Source organism: Macaca mulatta, chromosome 10 (genome assembly GCF_049350105.2).
Source record: "Macaca mulatta isolate MMU2019108-1 chromosome 10, T2T-MMU8v2.0, whole genome shotgun sequence".
Taxonomy (NCBI): domain Eukaryota; kingdom Metazoa; phylum Chordata; class Mammalia; order Primates; family Cercopithecidae; genus Macaca; species Macaca mulatta.
This window is the reverse complement of record NC_133415.1, coordinates 70473749-70491224: the sequence shown is the minus strand read 5'-3', so window position 1 is coordinate 70491224 and position 17476 is coordinate 70473749. Positions and strand designations below refer to the sequence as shown.

At 38.5% G+C, this 17476-nt stretch overlaps 1 protein-coding gene across 12 annotated transcripts in view; it reads right to left on the bottom strand.

Annotated features, from left to right (window-relative positions):
- TASP1 (taspase 1) overlaps positions 1 to 17476 on the bottom strand; it is a 400343-nt gene that overhangs the window by 292521 nt on the left and 90346 nt on the right. The gene's annotated exons all lie outside the window — the stretch shown is intronic.

Here is a 17476-nt window from a genome sequence, read left to right as displayed (position 1 = left end):
ATATTTAGATCTTCCCTAAATGTAACGTTTTTGCACATCACTCTTAAATGAGTTTGTTCCCAAAAGCACATCCTTAAACAACTGTCGTGAAATATTTGGCTAGTCCCCATAATAACCAAACCGAAATCCACACCCATTTCTCGTAATATGGGAGCAGTCCTTATTTCTGGAAGTTTTGTGTGCCCTTTAGTCTACTGTTCAAAACAAACTTCTAAGACTAAAACCATCAAACATTAAGCCTCTCACTTTATCTATAAAAAAATTATATTTCTTGATATTGGTCCCATATTCCTATATTCAGTGTTTCCTTTTTGTAACAATTCTTTACTGCCCTCCCATCCTATGAGGTCATTTGGTACTGGATCACACTTTTCTCATTTTCTACTAATTCAGTTCTATTTTACTCCAAACTTTCTTGATTTCCTAAAAGTGAGAATAAGCAATGCCCATACTACACTTTAGCTCTAACTTTGTTTCTCCCACTGGAGAGCTGCTCATCCTTCACTGTAATCAGTCACCACTGTCTGGGAAATATATTCAAGAGAGAAGAAGAGAACCAAGATTATTTGGTAGTTTTACTTCATAGAGGCATGTGTATCATAGCATTAATACTTCAAAGACAGAAACAACACAACATGCTACTAACATACTGACTAATAGGATATGAATTAATTACTGGGCAGATTTAAAAATACAAAGCTAGACAACCTAAGACCTTGCTAATTATTAATAAATAGGAAGAAAATCTCCTTTATAAATGCAGGCAACCTTTTCCAATTTAGTTGTCCAATTTGGCTCTTTCCAAAAACACCTGGCTATGGTCTGGACCTCTGGTCTTTCTTTCATTTTAGGGCACATATTTATCTTCTCTAGATAAAATTACACCTTCCCTTTTAAATACGAGAGCTCTGCCAGCCTTTAAACTGAGTCTTAAAGAAGTGGGGAATAACAGATAAAGGACTGGAAGGTAGCATGGACAATCTGGATTCTATTCCTGCCAATGAAACACCATAACAATTGGGACGGACCACTTAACTTGGATTTAAATTCAACCCTTTCCAGACTGAAGAACAATATTTAACATTGACTTAATACAGTAATAAGTTACTTTATTTAACATGAAATTTTTTAAGTAGAGCGTATCTATGCATATCACCAAATGGCCACATAATTATGAATATACCCATGAAAATAGAAACTGATATTCAAAATCATAAATACATACCAATTAAAGATAAGCATATTGAAAAGCAAAAAGAAAGAAAAAGTATCTATTATACTCTTTATCCTTTTGTTCCTCAATAGATCTTATTAGAAAGTAAAAATAAAGAATTGAGAGAGTAGGAAAGGAGTTAAGTATATCCTAGGATATAAAATATAACCTAAATTGTGATAGTGCCATATCCTAGAAAACCGAATGTCATTCAAATTAATCTCAGTGATACTTTCAGAGACTCTAAATAACCAAAAGCCTGGTTTAGTTCAAATAGCCACGAGGATGGGCCATTCATACATATTTCAAAATATTCCCCTCATTTGGTCAGAAGTACGATAATACAAATAAAAGTAGCAAATGTCCAGGGGGACTCTAGCTATGGTCATAATTCCTCTATGGCCTATTTTACTTTGCTAAATTCTGCAGAGAGTTTAACTTTATCAACTGACATTCCCCCACCAGGAATTACAAGGTGCCAAAACCAGCGTTTGGTTTGACTAGCAAAGTGTAGTTTGGTGTTACACATTTTTTTTTAAATACCTTACAATGGAACACACACAAGGCCAGTCAGCCCCACTCTCTTCTACTTGTCCACCTCTCTAGATCTGTCTCACACATTTAGGCTGCCTACCTGCCTGGCACCCTTGGCATCTGAGTTTGAAACCACTGTCCTGCAGAAAACCTGAGGTACAACCAAACTCATCCATTCGCAGGCCTCTGAACCCAGGACTTTTATCTGTCTTTCTACCCAGACATATAAGTCTGACCCTTTATCCAACATCCAGCTTAAATTCCTCCAATTCCATTAAGGCTGCCATGTGAAACTCAGCAGAGCTTAGAGTGATTTCTCTATCCAGTTAATTCCTGTGGCTCTCACTGATGATTTTGTTCTTCTAACACATACCAAATGGCATGATTTCTTTTTATTGGGTAATTCCTTTGGATAAAATACATAAAGGGCAGGGTCTAGGTGCCAAATCCTCTATTCATTCTCTAAGATCTATTTAAAAACCTGTACATAAATAGCATTCAATAAATGTTTGTTGGTGATAATGTTGAGGCCAAAGGTTAAAAAAAAAAAAAAAAAAAAAAAGAGGACTGGAAAAGCAAAAATAAAGACTGCAAGAAGCCATGACTTCTGGTGGAAAAAACACCAATCAAAGCCCATGCACTTCTCCAAATGACTAGCTGGTAGTTCCTCAAGCTACACAAACTGATGAAGCAGTGAAAAGAGAGCACTGCCTATTTCTTGGGCTAATAATCCAAAAAGGATATTTCACAAACCTTAACCCTTCTTCACAGAAAAGACAACAATGCTTACAAAATAAAAATGCTCTTAGCACAGCCAAAAAAAGGCACAATCACAAGCTTCATAAACTTGTCTGAGCTCACAAGGCAATTCATACTTCCATTCTGTAAGACCTCTAGCTCCCTTGGAAAAGCACACATCCAAAATAAACATGTGCTACAAAATGGATAGGAATTCTTGTTGTGATGAGGGTCCATTCTTTTTCCTGGCGGTGGGGGGAAGACATGGTCTAGAAGCTCACTTGTAAACAGGCAGTTTTTACCTGCGTTAACAGGAAAGGCACTTGGTCAAGTTTCTCTAGATGAGCACGCCCCCTTGTGGGCACTTCCTGACTCACCTCTTTGGAATGGCCAGTGGAGATTGTGGGCTGTTTCAAGGTTATTATTTTTCAACACTCATTTCCCTCCCTTACTTACATATTATCTTACATCTCTATAATGTTGAGTAAGAATAATAATATTATTTGGTAATACTTTAGATAACCTATCCCTTTTGTTTATTCCCCCAAACACAAGCTTATTAAAACAAGCATAGTTTTTAGACTAATGTATGTTTGAAGCCCTTAAATAATAGATTTTAAACCTATTGAAAGACTGCAAAATGTACTATTAAGAGGAAATATCCTTATGTGGATTTTCTCTTTCAAAATTAATATTCAAATCATCAGCTGTAGATGCTTAAATTAGTAATGTCAACTGAGTAAAGGCACTATTTCTAGGGACTGTGATAAGGATAAAGTAACAAAATGCTCATGCTTCTATGGACCTACACAAACAAAATAACCACATACACCAACCTCAAAATGGCAAATGTGTACATCAGATAATTCAGTTCAATTAACACTTATTAAGTACCTATCATCTGCACCAAGCAGAAGAAAGAAATCTGATCTGCATGGTATTAGGGCTGGCCCATAAAGGAAGAGTTTAATTAGAATTTTCGGGGAGCAAAGAAGTAGCTAATATTCCATTATTAATTATTGCTTATCCCATTAAGGGAAGGAATATGAACAAAAACTTAGAAATAAAACTGAAAAGAGAAATATATTTGGTGAGAAAAAAAGATAATTCCAGAAGGAAAATAATGGAAAAGTAGCTTGTAGCTAGGTTTCAAGAGGGTTTATAAAATTCAGCTTAAAAGTTTGGGTTTTAACCCACAGAGTAAAGATTCTATTAAAGTTTCTTCCAGGAGAGAGATAAAAACCAATGCAGGTATTTTTAGGAAATGTATCTTCCAATAGCACACAGAATATAAATGGAATGGAGCAGGACTAGAGGCAAAGAAGCCAGGCATGAAGATACTGCAACAGTCCAGCCATTGAGGGTGAAAAGACAAAGGCTTACTGGTGGTAAATCTACTAAAAAGAAACAAGAAAAATAACAGTAGTGCATGTATTCACTATATGTTTATTGAGCATTTATTATATGTCAAGCTGAGAAACAACGGTAAATAAGACATAATAACTGTCCTCCTGGAACCTCATTCTACTGGAAGATAAAGACATCAAATAACCACACTAATAATGACAGAGAGATAATTGGAGCAGCATGATAGATTAAAGAGAGAGAAGAAGGAAGGAGACAGGCAACATTCCCTGGATCTGGAATCACAGGTGTGAAGACCTTGACACAGAAAGAATCTTGACAATGTGACCCAGAGTGAGATGGCAAAAGATTGGAAAGACTGACAGCCATGTCTGCTCCCACAGGGTCCTGGGGCTCTGTTGGGAAGCCTATACTTTATTCTTAAGAGCAGCTGGAAGAGAGTTAAGGGTTCAAGCAGGAGCATGACAACTGTACTTTTAGAAGACTCCAAGAATGCTGGGTAGAGAAATGACCGAAAGGGCAAGGCAGTTGTGGGCAGATAGGCAGGAAGCTATTGCAATCATCCAGAAGAGTGAGTGGAGCATGATTCTAAACATGCTGAGTTAGACTGTGACGGGTCAAACAAGTGAAAGTGTGTAATAGGCAGGGGAAAACAGGCAACTGGAACAGGTTGGGACACAAAAAAAGGAAATGGAAAATACATACAGATTCATCCATTCAAACAAACCTTCATTAAATAGCTGCTAATGTGTTAGCCGCTCTGGTGGGCAGGGGAACATAAAGAGCAAGGAGCCTGACTTGACAGAATTGGCTGCTTGGTGAAGGCTTGACTGTGAACAATGAAAGTGACCCTGAGGCAAATCCTGGAAGCAAAGAGGAAGAGCTGCAACTCCTAGAAGGGAGTTCTAGACTACCTGGAGGCAAGCTAACTGAGTGACGCTGGACATGAAGTCACTGACTGAATTCAGTCAGATAATCCCACTTCATCTAAAATGTTCCATGTTTGTTTAAGCAATGGATGCTTTTCTAAGCCCACTGTGACATATTAGGAAGAACAAGCAACGATCTCAAATGCTGGCCCAACAGCTTACCCATTCCTGCAGATTATGATTTGGTATGTTTAGAGCAGAGCCTAAGAATCTGTAGTTTTAAAAGTCCCCAAGTGAATCTAATGGTCAGCCAGGTTTAGCATCCACTAGAATAAAGAATTACTTAAAAGAGAATCAAGGGAGTTTGGACATACTCCATGTTGACAATGAATATGTATTAGAGTATTATCAAGCTAAAAAAGACCATGGTAATTACCTAGTTCAATATGCTGACTTTACTGCTGAGGAAACTAAAGTCTAGAGAGGTTCCACGTTTGCCCAAAGTCTCTGGACTGGCTTATGGTGGACCTAGATACAACTCTTGACCCTTTATACACTATCTCTCACCTTACCCTATTCCCTCCACTCCTCAAGTAATTCCAGTCTCAAGTCTTGAATTTCAAATAGTTCCTGGGACCTACGCATTTAAAATATTCTAGGCTGATTAGAGAAGAGACAGCTGAACCAAGCCTTTAGAAAGTTACAGACAGTTTTCCATCAACCTAATTAAGCACTGGTTCTTTCTTGTCTTGTGATCTTAAAATATCTTTGTAATTGGTGTGTGTGTGTGTGTGTGTACATGCATTTGGTTTTCTTAATGCACTGGTTTATTCTGCTGTCTTATTAGCTATACATGCGTCAGCATCACCATGTCTTTGATAGGTCAAATCAGGTCATTGGTGTATGGTGATATCATATGATATCACATGCAGACATATTTAAACTTAGAATCTGATGTTTTTAACATCAGAATCTAAGCCAATTCCCAGATATAAAGGCTTCTATCTGTAGTCCCAGTGAGATTCCATTCACTGAAGGTATTTCCTGTTAGGAAAGCTACAAGGTGGTGATTTGATATTATAAACATTATTCCAATGATAATGTAAGAAATGTTCCTTTTTTCTCTCTCCATTGATTCCATTAAATACTAGAAATTTTAAGTCTCTACAGAGCTATTAAACACTCAAAATTTAGGAAGGATTTACAAGGCTGACAATATCTAATGTCAACTTACAAATATACTGACAAACCACAGGTTACTTCCATTACAAAATAAAAACAGTAGTTAAGATTTGTTAACATTGCCTTCTTGCCTCAATTTCATCTTACTTATAACTTTAAGACTTTACATAGATTTAAGGTATAGCTTGGTGTGGATTTAAGGAAGACCTGGGAAGAAACTCAATCTACCAGGTATTGAATTTTTATATGATAAATTAGAAGCTTTTCCTAAATCAGGAATACACAGAGAGAGAGAGAGAGACACTGCAAATTGTCCAGCCATCAAAGGTCAAAAGTTTTAAACTCAGATATTGATGATTGGCATAAAGTACTACAAGTCATAAACATCTAGAAAATCCTCATCAAGTTCTACTGAAAACAAATGCCAATCATCAGGCTTTATAACCTAAATAAATGCATGGGATGGGGGTGATCCAATAATACATTAATTAAGTTACTGACCTATCTACTTATTTACATGTAAAATCTGTAGGCTCATCCAGTAATCAAAACAGTCTTATGTGAGGCAAATATAATTTTCAGTATATTACCTACAACTAAAAAAAAAAATTTCAAATACAAGACAATCATTTCACAGAATGAGTTTTCAGTTTTATTTTTTTAAAATACATAAAGTATATTTCTTTATGTAAAAGACAAGTCAAAGAAGTTTCCTACTTCGGTTTACTCACATATTCATGTACTAATCAACTTTTTGAGCAATATGACAAAACTCCAGACCATGCAAAGCCAGTTTCTAAAGAAGACTAATTACTCCTTTCCTTGCACTCTTAATCCTCTAAGAGTCCCTTCCAGTAATATCCAGGGCTGGCTGTTTGAAACTCATATTTATGATATCTAGATTATGCCATGCATTCATTCAGTTTGTTTTTTCAGTGTGAGGGTCTCCTCTTCTAGCAAGTACAGACACGTACACAAGTTCAAATGGAACAATCTGAGGAAAACATGTTGGTTTTTGTGCATTTACTTTCTTTGGTCTTAGCCTACCTCTCACCCAAAAACTAAAATGATTTAGTATGATACAGTTAAGCGTTTACATAATAATTTCAAGATGGTGGGAAAAATGTTACCCACAATATACTTCAAAAGAATAGAATATATTTATATGAAGGGTACAAAGCAAGGCCCAACATTTCCTTTCCGAAACATGTGGCCAATTTGATGTCCCTATGTGGTGGCTAAAGAACACAAAATTAAAAGTTGTAGCATCTCTTTCGAGTGGTTTTGAACACATAACATTGTATGAGAGCACCAAAAGCATTGCAAAATTTTCTGAACTTGTTTATTAAAAATCAAAGAATGAAAGATATTCATTCACACAATGGAAAATGTCTGATTAACTTTCATTTCACCATCCCATGTAAGTACTGCTAAACACCAATGAAATTCATTAAAAACTTAAATCACTTTGTAAAAGTCATGGGAGGAAGCAAATAATTATGTACATTCAACTGTAAAATCTGTTATTAAAGAAAAAGAGATGGAAACTATTTCAACAATATGCTTGTGAAAAATGAAGAGAAAGAAAAAAAAAAGGCTTGAAACATCAAAAATGTTGAGATCAAACAATACCCCCAACCTCTTTTAATCCTCTAAGAGTCCTTTCCAGTCATATCCAGGGCTGGCTGTTTGAAACTGATATTTATGAAATCTAGATCATGCCATGCATTCACTCAGTTTGTTTTCCCAATACGAGGGTCTCCTCTTCTAGCAAGAAACTCTCAGTCATGTAGCAACTTAGTCAGTTCTGTAGCAGAAGCCAAGTACAGCAAATGGCCAATGAGTTAATGAATTAAACACTTCATTCCAAAAGCAAGGTTTCCTCTTCCAAATATGATAAAGATTAGTAAACAATACAACTACTCTTTTCTTTTTGTGTCAAAACAAAGCAAACAATAAATTTAAAACAGGTAATCACTTCATCACATACACAACATGAACTTACTGATAAGTACTCCAACAACGAGAGGCCATGGCAATTTTGTAAGGGGAGATCCAGATGTCAATTTGCAGAAATTATGGAAGATACAGGAACATGCTGAACCGCACTGTGTATATACAATGAGCAAAACTCAGATTGAAGGAAACATCACAGGACAAACAGTCCAGGTTACCTGACAGAAAAATAGTCCTTGCTTTGCTTGATATATATAAATTTCAATTACCAGAGTTTATTTAAATCACACCAGTTCCTCGACAATATGGTTCAAATTTCAATTACCATGGTATATTAACTCTGAGTAATTGCATGAAATATAAACTCCCCCTGAAATATAAACTCCCCGCCATCTCCTGGGTTCACAAACCACTGCAAACATCAGTGATGCACATCACCATCGGTGACCAATCATGACATTCTTTGAAAGTCTGTCAGCGATGTGTCACTGTGCATAGACAGCAAGTGGAAATGCTGCCTCTCTGTCTCTAAGTGATGAATCTACAGAAGAAAGTGAAGCAAAAACAAAACAAAACAAACAAAGTGATAATGCTGGAAGTGAAATTCAAATGCAAGATAAATGAAGTTATACAATAAATAAGTGACCACGGGAATGTCTGACACTGCTGCCATTACGGCTCTAGATATATAGACAGAGGAGCTTAATGAAAGAGGATCTTATCAAGGAGTGGAGTTGTGACAAAAAGGATGAAGATGTCCCAGAGGAAGTGACATTAGTAAAAATTTTACACTAAAGGAAGACTGGCAGCTACGTGGTGACACTGAAAGAGCAAAGGGTAAAATGTTGAAGGCTGATCCAAAATTAGAAAGGAGTATGAAAATTCACCACCACATAGAAAAGATGCTTGTGTGATATCATAAGTTACATGCTGAGGAGGCAAGCACTGTTCAAATTCTAAATTTTTATCCTAAATAAAACACTGTTAATGCTTCTAAATTCTTTAGTGTACTAAATATTGGTTTTACTTTTTTCTGTTTCCATACACATTTATAACCAACAGTAAAAGAGTTTTCTGGGTTTTTCTTTCCGTTTTTCTTCTTTCCTCTTTTTGAGACAGAGTCTCACTCTGCTGCCCGGGCTAGAATGCAGTAGCATGATCATGGCTCACTGTAACTTCAAACTCCTGGGCTCAAGCCATCCTCCCACCTCAGCATCCTGAGTAACGGGGACTACAGGTACATGCCACCATGCCCCGCTAGTTTTTCTTTTGTATTTATAGAGAGAGAGACAGGGTCTTGCTACGTTATCCAAGCTGGTCTTGAAACTCTAGCCTCAAGTGATCCTCTTGCCTCGGCCTCCCAAAGCACTGGGATGACAGATGTGAGTCACTGTACTCAGCCAAGAGTTTTTAATGTTTTGGCAATAATATTTAAAGGTCTTGGAACAAGCTAAATTTACGCCATTAAGACCACTCTGCATGATTCAGCTTGCATGGTCATTTTATGGTCCAGCCCTACCATGCAAAGTATGGACTGTCTGTATACTATAAAAATAAGAAAGAGATAAAAGAAAAATCCAGAAGAGGTAGGTCTACCCAGAGAGTGAAGGGGAACAGAACTTAAGGACTACTATTCTTATTTCACAATATAATACTACACTAAATAGTCATCTTTTCCTTCTCCATCGTGTCTTCCCTCTAAATAACAAAAAAACAAGCAAGGATGAAACAAAGATGCCAATTACCAAGAATGGATAATAACTAACAATTTATGTTCCTCACTTTAAAATATTTTATCTTAAAATCTATGTATCCTAAAAGTAGAGATAAAATATTCTTTTATTCAATTTATGTATAGACTAGCTATTTAGCTCAATATTACTTTGTAGTAACAAGGGATATGTTAATTGTGGGGAAGGAGATTATAAAAACCTACCTCCATTAATGCTATATACTATAAATTACCTACCAAATACCCACTACCATTGGTAATAAAACTGCTATTTTGTTTGGGAAGACAATGTGTCTATCCTCAAGCCATGAACTATGAGATGGTAATTATGACAACTCACTCAATTTCCTAGGCTCCTTTGAGCCAAGTGACTGAATTCTGCCCCCTTCTCAACTAAGGAGAAGTTTATTGAGGGAGATTCCAGAAAAATTTTGTATTCCAGATAAAAAAGGAACATACATCTGGCACTACTCCCTTTGCCATCCCACCTTACTCTCACCTTGAATGCAGATGTGACATCTAAAATTTCAGAAGCCATATCACATCCATGAGGCAAAAGGTATAAGAAAAAGGCCCAAGAGAATACCAGATATGTTGGCCCTAGCATCGTCAGAAACCTAAACTAATGCCAGCAACTAACCACCTCCAAACGTATTACTATGTGGCTAAGGGCCAGAGAGCAAGGGGACAAATATGCATTTCTTAAACTACAGTCAGGTTTTCCATCGTTTGCAGCCAAAAGCATTCCATGGATTAATAATTCTTAAACTAATCAAATGTAAGGATAAATCGTCAAAGACTAAAGAAAACAAGAGTGCTCTAATTTATAGAGGTAGAATGCCAAGCAGAATAAATTCTTCCTGCTTTAATTTATATTTCTACTTGAACTGTGATAATGTTTGTACAATTACTTGAAAAGAAAAAAAGAAAAAAAAAAACAAGAAACATTAATGCAATAAAAAAATTCTAAATTTATCACACTTTAAATTACAGGCATATCTTGGAAATATTGCAGGTTTGGTTCCAGACCACCACAATAGAGCGAATATTACAATAAAGTCAGTCAAACAAATATTTTGGTTTCTGAGTACATATAAAAGTTATGTTTACACTTCACTGTAGTCTATTCAGTGTATAATAGCATTATGTTTAAAAAAAAACAATGTGCATACCTTAACTTTAAAATACTTTATTGCTAAAAAATGTTAACAGTCATCTGAACCTTTAGCAAGCAATTCATAATCTTTTTGCTGGTGGAGGGCCTTGCCTCAATGTTGATGGCTGCTGACTAATCAGGGCAGCAGTTGCTGAAAGATGAGGTGACTGTGGCAATTTCTTGAAACAAACTAATAATGAAGCTCATCACATTGAATGGCCCTTCCTTTCACCAAAGACTTCCCTGTAGTACATGATACTACTCGACAGCATTTTACCCATAAAACTTCTTTCAAAACTGGATTCAGCTCTCAAACTCCACCATTGCTTTATCAATAAGCTTACCGAATATTCTAAATCCCAGCTGGGCACGGTGGCTCATGCCTGTAATCCCAGCACTTTGGGAGACCAAGGTGGGTGGATCACCTGAGGTCAGGAGTTCCAGACCAGCCTGACCAGCATGGTGAAACCCCATCTCTACTAAAAATACAAAAATTAGCCAGGTGTGGTGGCAGGTGCCTGTAGTCTCAGCTGCTCAGGAGGCTGAGGCAGGAAAATCGCCTGAACCTGGGAGGCAGAGGTTGCGGTGAGCCAAGATCGTGGCCACTGCACTCCAGCCTGAGCGACAGAGTGAGACTCCCTCTTAAAAAAAAAAAAAAAAAAATTCTAAATCCTTTCTCATTTCAACAATGCATTCAGCATCTTCATCAAGAGTAGATTCCATCTCAATAAATCACTCTTTTTATGTATTCACAAGAAGCAACTCTTTACCTGTAAAGTTCTATCATGAGATTGTAGCAATTCAAGCCACATCTTCAGGCTCTACTTCTAATTCTAGTTCTCTTGCTATTTCCACCACATCCTCAGCGACTTCCTCCACTGAAGTCCTGAATCCCTCAAAGTCATCCATGAGGCTTGGAATCCATTTCTTCCAAATGCCTATGAATGTTCATATTTTGACTTTCTCCCATGAATCACGAATATACGTAATGGCATCTAGAATAGTGAGTCCTTTCCAAAAGGTTTTCAATTTACCTTGCCCGGAACCATCAGCGGAATCACTATCTATGGCAGCCTTAGCCTTAAAAAATGTCTTTCTTAAGCAATTAAGACTTGAAAATCGAAATCGCCCCTTGATTCACGGGCTGTGTTAGCAGGCATGAAAATAACAGAGATCTTGTATGACAAGGTGCATTGTCAATGAGCAATAATATTTTAAAAGGAATCTTCTGAGCAGTACATCTAAACAGTGGAATTAAAATATTCAGTAAACTATGCTATAAACAGACATGCTGTCATCCAGGCTTTCTTGTTCCACTTACAGAACAGAGGAGTAGATTTAGCATAATTCTTAAGGGCCCAAGGACTATTGGAACGGTAAATGAGCACCGGCTTCAGTTGAAAGTCATCAGCTGCATTTGCCTCTAACAAGAGAGTCAGCCTGTTCTTGGAAGCTTTGAAGCCAGGGACTGACTTCTTCCCCCTGAAAGTCCTAGAAGGTATCTTCTTCCAATAGAAGGCTACTTTGCCTGCATAAATGATCTGTTTGTTGTTTAGTGTAGCCACCTTCATCAATAATCTTGGCTAGATTTTCTGGATAACTTGCTACACCTTCCCCATTAGCACCTGCTCCTTCACCTTGCACTTTCATGTTAGGGAGATGGCTTCTTAAACCCCATGAGCCAACCTCTGCTAGCTTCAAACTTTTCTTCTGCGGCTTCCTCACATCTGTCAGCCTTAACAGAAGTGAAGAGAGTTAGAGCCTTGCTCTGGATTAGACTTTGGCTTACCGGAATGTTGTGACTGGTGATCCACCCAGACCATTAAAAATTTCTCTATTATCAGCAATACGGCTGTTTTGCTTTCTTTTCACACGTGTTCACTGGAGTAGCGTTTTCAATTTCCTTTGGGAACTTTTCCTTTACATTCACAATTGGCTGATTTTTTGACAGAAGAGGCCTGGCTTTTGGCCTATCTTGGCTTTCAGCGTGCCTTCCTTACTAAGCTTAATCATTTCTATTATAGACTTAAAGTGAGAGATGTGTGACTCTCCCTTCCACATGAACACTTAGAGGTCATTGTAGGGTTACTAACTGACCTAATTTCAAAACGGTTGTCTCTCAGAGAATACAGAAGTTTCAGGAGAGGAGAGAGACAGGAGACTGGTCAGTCGGGAGAGCAGTCAGATAACACACATTTATTGACTAAGTTCACCATCTTATATTGGTGCAGCTCCTGGAGCCTCAAAACAATCGCAATAGTAACATCAACAATCAATGACTACAGATCATAACAGATATAATAATGAAAAAGTTTGAAATACTGCAAGAATTACCAAATTGTGACAGAGACATGAAGTGAGCACATGGTGTTGGGAAAATTACACCAATAGACTTGCTCAAAACAGGATTGCCACAAACTTTCAATTCGTAAAAAAAAAAAAAAAAAAAAAAAAAATCTGCAAAGCATAAGAGAGCAAAGCACAGTAAGATGAGGTATGTCTGTACTGACCTACTATATACTTCTTTTAAGAAGTGTATCTGGAGGGCGGAGCAAGATGGCCGAATAGGAACAGCTCCAGTCTCCAGCTCCCAGCGCAAGCGACACAGAAGACAGGTGATTTCCGCATTTTCAATGGAGGTACTGGGTTCATCTCACTAGGGAGTGCCGGACAATCAGTGCTGGTCAGCTGTTGCAGCCCGACCAGCGAGAGCTGAAGCAGGGCGAGGCATCGCCTCACCTGGGAAGCACAAGGGGGAAGGGAATCCCTTTTCCTAGCCAGGGGAACTGAGACACAGAACACCTGGAAAATCGGGTAACTCCCACCCCAATACTGCACTTTAAGCAAACGGGTACACCAGGAGATTATATCCCACACCTGGCCGGGAGGGTCCCACGCCCACGGAGCCTTCCTCATTGCTAGCACAGCAGTCTGTGATCTAATGGCAAGGCAGCAGCCAGGCTGGGGGGAGGGGCGCCCGCCATTCCTGAGGCTTAAGTAGGTAAACAAAGCCACTGGGAAGATCGAACTGGGTGGAGCTCACAGCAGTTCAAGGAAGCCTGCCAGTCTCTGTAGACTCCACCTTTGGGGACAGGGCACAGCTCAACAACAACAAAAGCAGCAGAAACCTCTGCAGACGCAAGCCACTCTGTCTGACAGCTTTGAAGAGAGCAGTGGATCTCCCAACACGGCGGCTGAGATCTGAGAACGGACAGACTGTCTGCTCAAGTGGGTCCCTGACCCCTGAGTAGCCTAACTGGGAGACATTCCCCACTAGGGGCAGACCGACACCCACACCTCACACGGTGGAGTACACCCCTGAGAGTAAGCTTCCAAAGCAAGAATCAGACAGGTACACTCGCTGTTCAGCAGTATTCTATCTTCTGCAGCCTCTGCTGCTGACACCCAGGCAAACAGGGTCCGGAGTGGACCTCAAGCAATCTCCAACAGACCTACAGCTGTTGAAGACCTACAGAGGGTCCTGACTGTTAGAAGGAAAACTAACAAACGGAAAGGACACACACACCAAAACCCCATCAGTACGTTACCATCATCAAAGACCAGAGGCAGATAAAACCATAAAGATGGGGAAGAAGCAGGGCTGAAAAGCTGGAAATTCAAAAAATAAGAGCACATCTCCCCCTCCAAAGGAACGCAGCTCATCGCCAGCAACGGATCAAAGCTGCACAGAGAATGACTTTGACGAGATGAGAGAAGGCTTCAGTCCATCAAACTTCTAAGAGCTAAAGAAGGAATTACGTACCCAGCGCAAAGAAACTAAAAATCTTGAAAAAAGAGTGGAAGAATTGATAACCAGAATAATTAATGCAGAGAAGGCCATAAACGAACGGACAGAGATGAAAACCACGACATGAGAAATACGTGACAAATGCACAAGCTTCATTAACCAACTCGATCAACTGGAAGAAAGAGTATCAGCGATTGAGGATCAAATGAATGAAATGAAGCGAGAAGAGAAATCTAAAGAAAAAAGAAGAAAAAGAAATGAACAAAGCCTGCAAGAAGTATGGGATTATGTAAAAAGACCAAATCTACGTCTGATTGGGGTGCCTGAAAGTGAGGGGGAAAATGGAACCAAGTTGGGAAACACTCTTCAGGATATCATCCAGGAGAACTTCCCCAACCTAGTAGGGCAGGCCAACATTCAAATTCAGGAAATACAGAGAACGCCACAAAGATACTCCTCGAGAAGAGCAACTCCAAGACACATAATTGCCAGATTCACCAAAGTTGAAATGAAGAAAAATCTTAAGGGCAGCCAGAGAGAAAGATCGGGTTACCCACAAAGGGAAGCCCATCAGACTAACAGTAGATCTCTCGGCAGAAATTCTACAAGCCAGAAGAGAGTGGGGGCCAATATTCAACATTCTTAAAGAAAAGAATTTTCAACCCAGAATTTCATATCCAGCCAAACTAAGTTTCATAAGTGAAGGAGAAATAAAATCCTTTACAGATAAGCAACTGCTTACAGATTTTGTCACCACCAGGCCTGCCTTACAAGAGACCCTGAAGGAAGCACTAAAAATGGAAAGGAACAACAGGTACCAGCCATTGCAAAAACATGCCAAAATGTAAAGACCATCGAGGCTAGGAAGAAACTGCATCAACTAATGAGCAAAATAACCAGTTAATATCATAATGACAGGATCAAGTTCACACATAACAATCTTAACCTTAAATGTAAATGGACTAAATGCTCCAATTAAAAGACACAGACTGGCAATCTGGATAAAGAGTCAAGACCCATCAGTCGCTGTATTCAGGAGACCCATCTCACATGCAGAGACATACATAGGCTCAAAATAAAGGGATGGAGGAAGATCTACCAAGCAAACGGAGAACAAAAAAAAGCAGGGGTTGCAATACTAGTCTCTGATAAAACAGACTTTAAACCATCAAAGATCAAAAGAGACAAAGAAGGCCATTACATAATGGTAAAGGGATCAATTCAACAGGAAGAGCTAACTACCCTGAATATATATGCACCCTATACAGGAGCACCCAGATTCATAAAGCAAGTCCTTAGAGACTTACAAAGAGACTTAGACTCCCATACAATAATAATGGGAGACTTCAACACCCCACTGTCAACATTAGACAGATCAACGAGACAGAAAGGTAACAAGGATATCCAGGAATTGAACTCATCTCTGCAGCAAGCAGACCTAATAAGACATCTACATAACTCTCCACCCCAAATCAACAGAATATACATTCTTCTCAGCACCACATCACACTTATTCCAAAATTGACCACATAATTGGAAGTAAAGCACTCCTCAGCAAATGTACAAGAACAGAAATTATAACAAACTGTCTCTCAATTGTCTCTCTAGTGCAATCAAACTAGAACTCAGGACTAAGAAACTCAATCAAAACCGCTCAACTACACGGAAACTGAATAACCTGCTCCTGAATGACTACTGCGTACACAACAAAATGAAGGCAGAAATAAAGATGTTCTTTGAAACTAATGAGAAAAAAGACACAACATACCAGAATCTCTGGGGCACATTTAAAGCAGTGTGTAGAGGGAAATTTATAGCACTAAATGCTCACAAGAGAAAGCTGGAAAGATCTAAAATTGACACTCTAACATCACAATTTAAAGAATTAGAGAAGCAAGAGTAAACGCATTCAAAAGCTAGCAAAAGGCAAGCGTTTTGAGATAGAGACACAAAAGGAGATAGAGACACAAAAAACCCTTCAAAAAAATCAGTGAATCCAGGAGTTGGTTTTTGAAAAGATCAACAAAATTGATAGACCGCTAGCAAGACTAATAAAGAAGAAAAGAGAGAAGAATCAAATAGACGCAATAAAAAATGATAAAGGGGATATCACCACCAACCCCACAGAAATACAAACTACCATCAGAGAATACTATAAACACCTCTACGCAAATAAACTAGAAAATCTAGAAGAAATGGATAATTTCCTGGACACTTACACTCTCCCAAGACTAAACCAGGAAGAAGCTGAATCCCTGAATAGATCAATAGCAGGCTCTGAAATTGAGGCAATAATTAATAGCCTACCAACCAAAAAAAGTCCAGGACCAGGTGGATTCACAGCTGAATTCTACCAGAGGTACAAGGAGGAGCTGGTACCATTCCTTCTGAAACTATTCCAATCAATACAAAAAGAGGGAATCCTCCATAACTCATTTTATGAGGCCAACATCATCCTAATACCAAAGCCTGGCAGAGACACAACAAAAAGACTTTTAGACCAATATCCATGATGAACATCGATGCAAAAATCCTCAATAAAATACTGGCAAACCGGATCCAGCAGCACATCAAAAAGTTTATCCACCATGATCAAGTGGGCTTCATCCCTGGGATGCAAGGCTGGTTCAACATACGCAAATCAATAAACGTAATCCAGCATATAAACAGAACCAAAGACAAAAACCACATGATTCTCTCAATAGATGCAGAAAAGGCCTTTGAGAAAATTCAACAGCCCTTCATGCTAAAAACTCTCAATAAATTCGGTATTGATGGGACATATCTCAAAATAATGAGAGCTATTTATGACAAACCCACAGCCAATATCATACTGAATGGGCAAAAACTGGAAACATTCCCTTTGAAAACTGGCACAAGACAGGGATGCCCTCTCTCACCACTCCTATTCAACATAGTGTTGGAAGTTCTGGCTAGGGCAATCAGGCAAGAGAAAGAAATCAAAGGTATTCAGTTAGGAAAA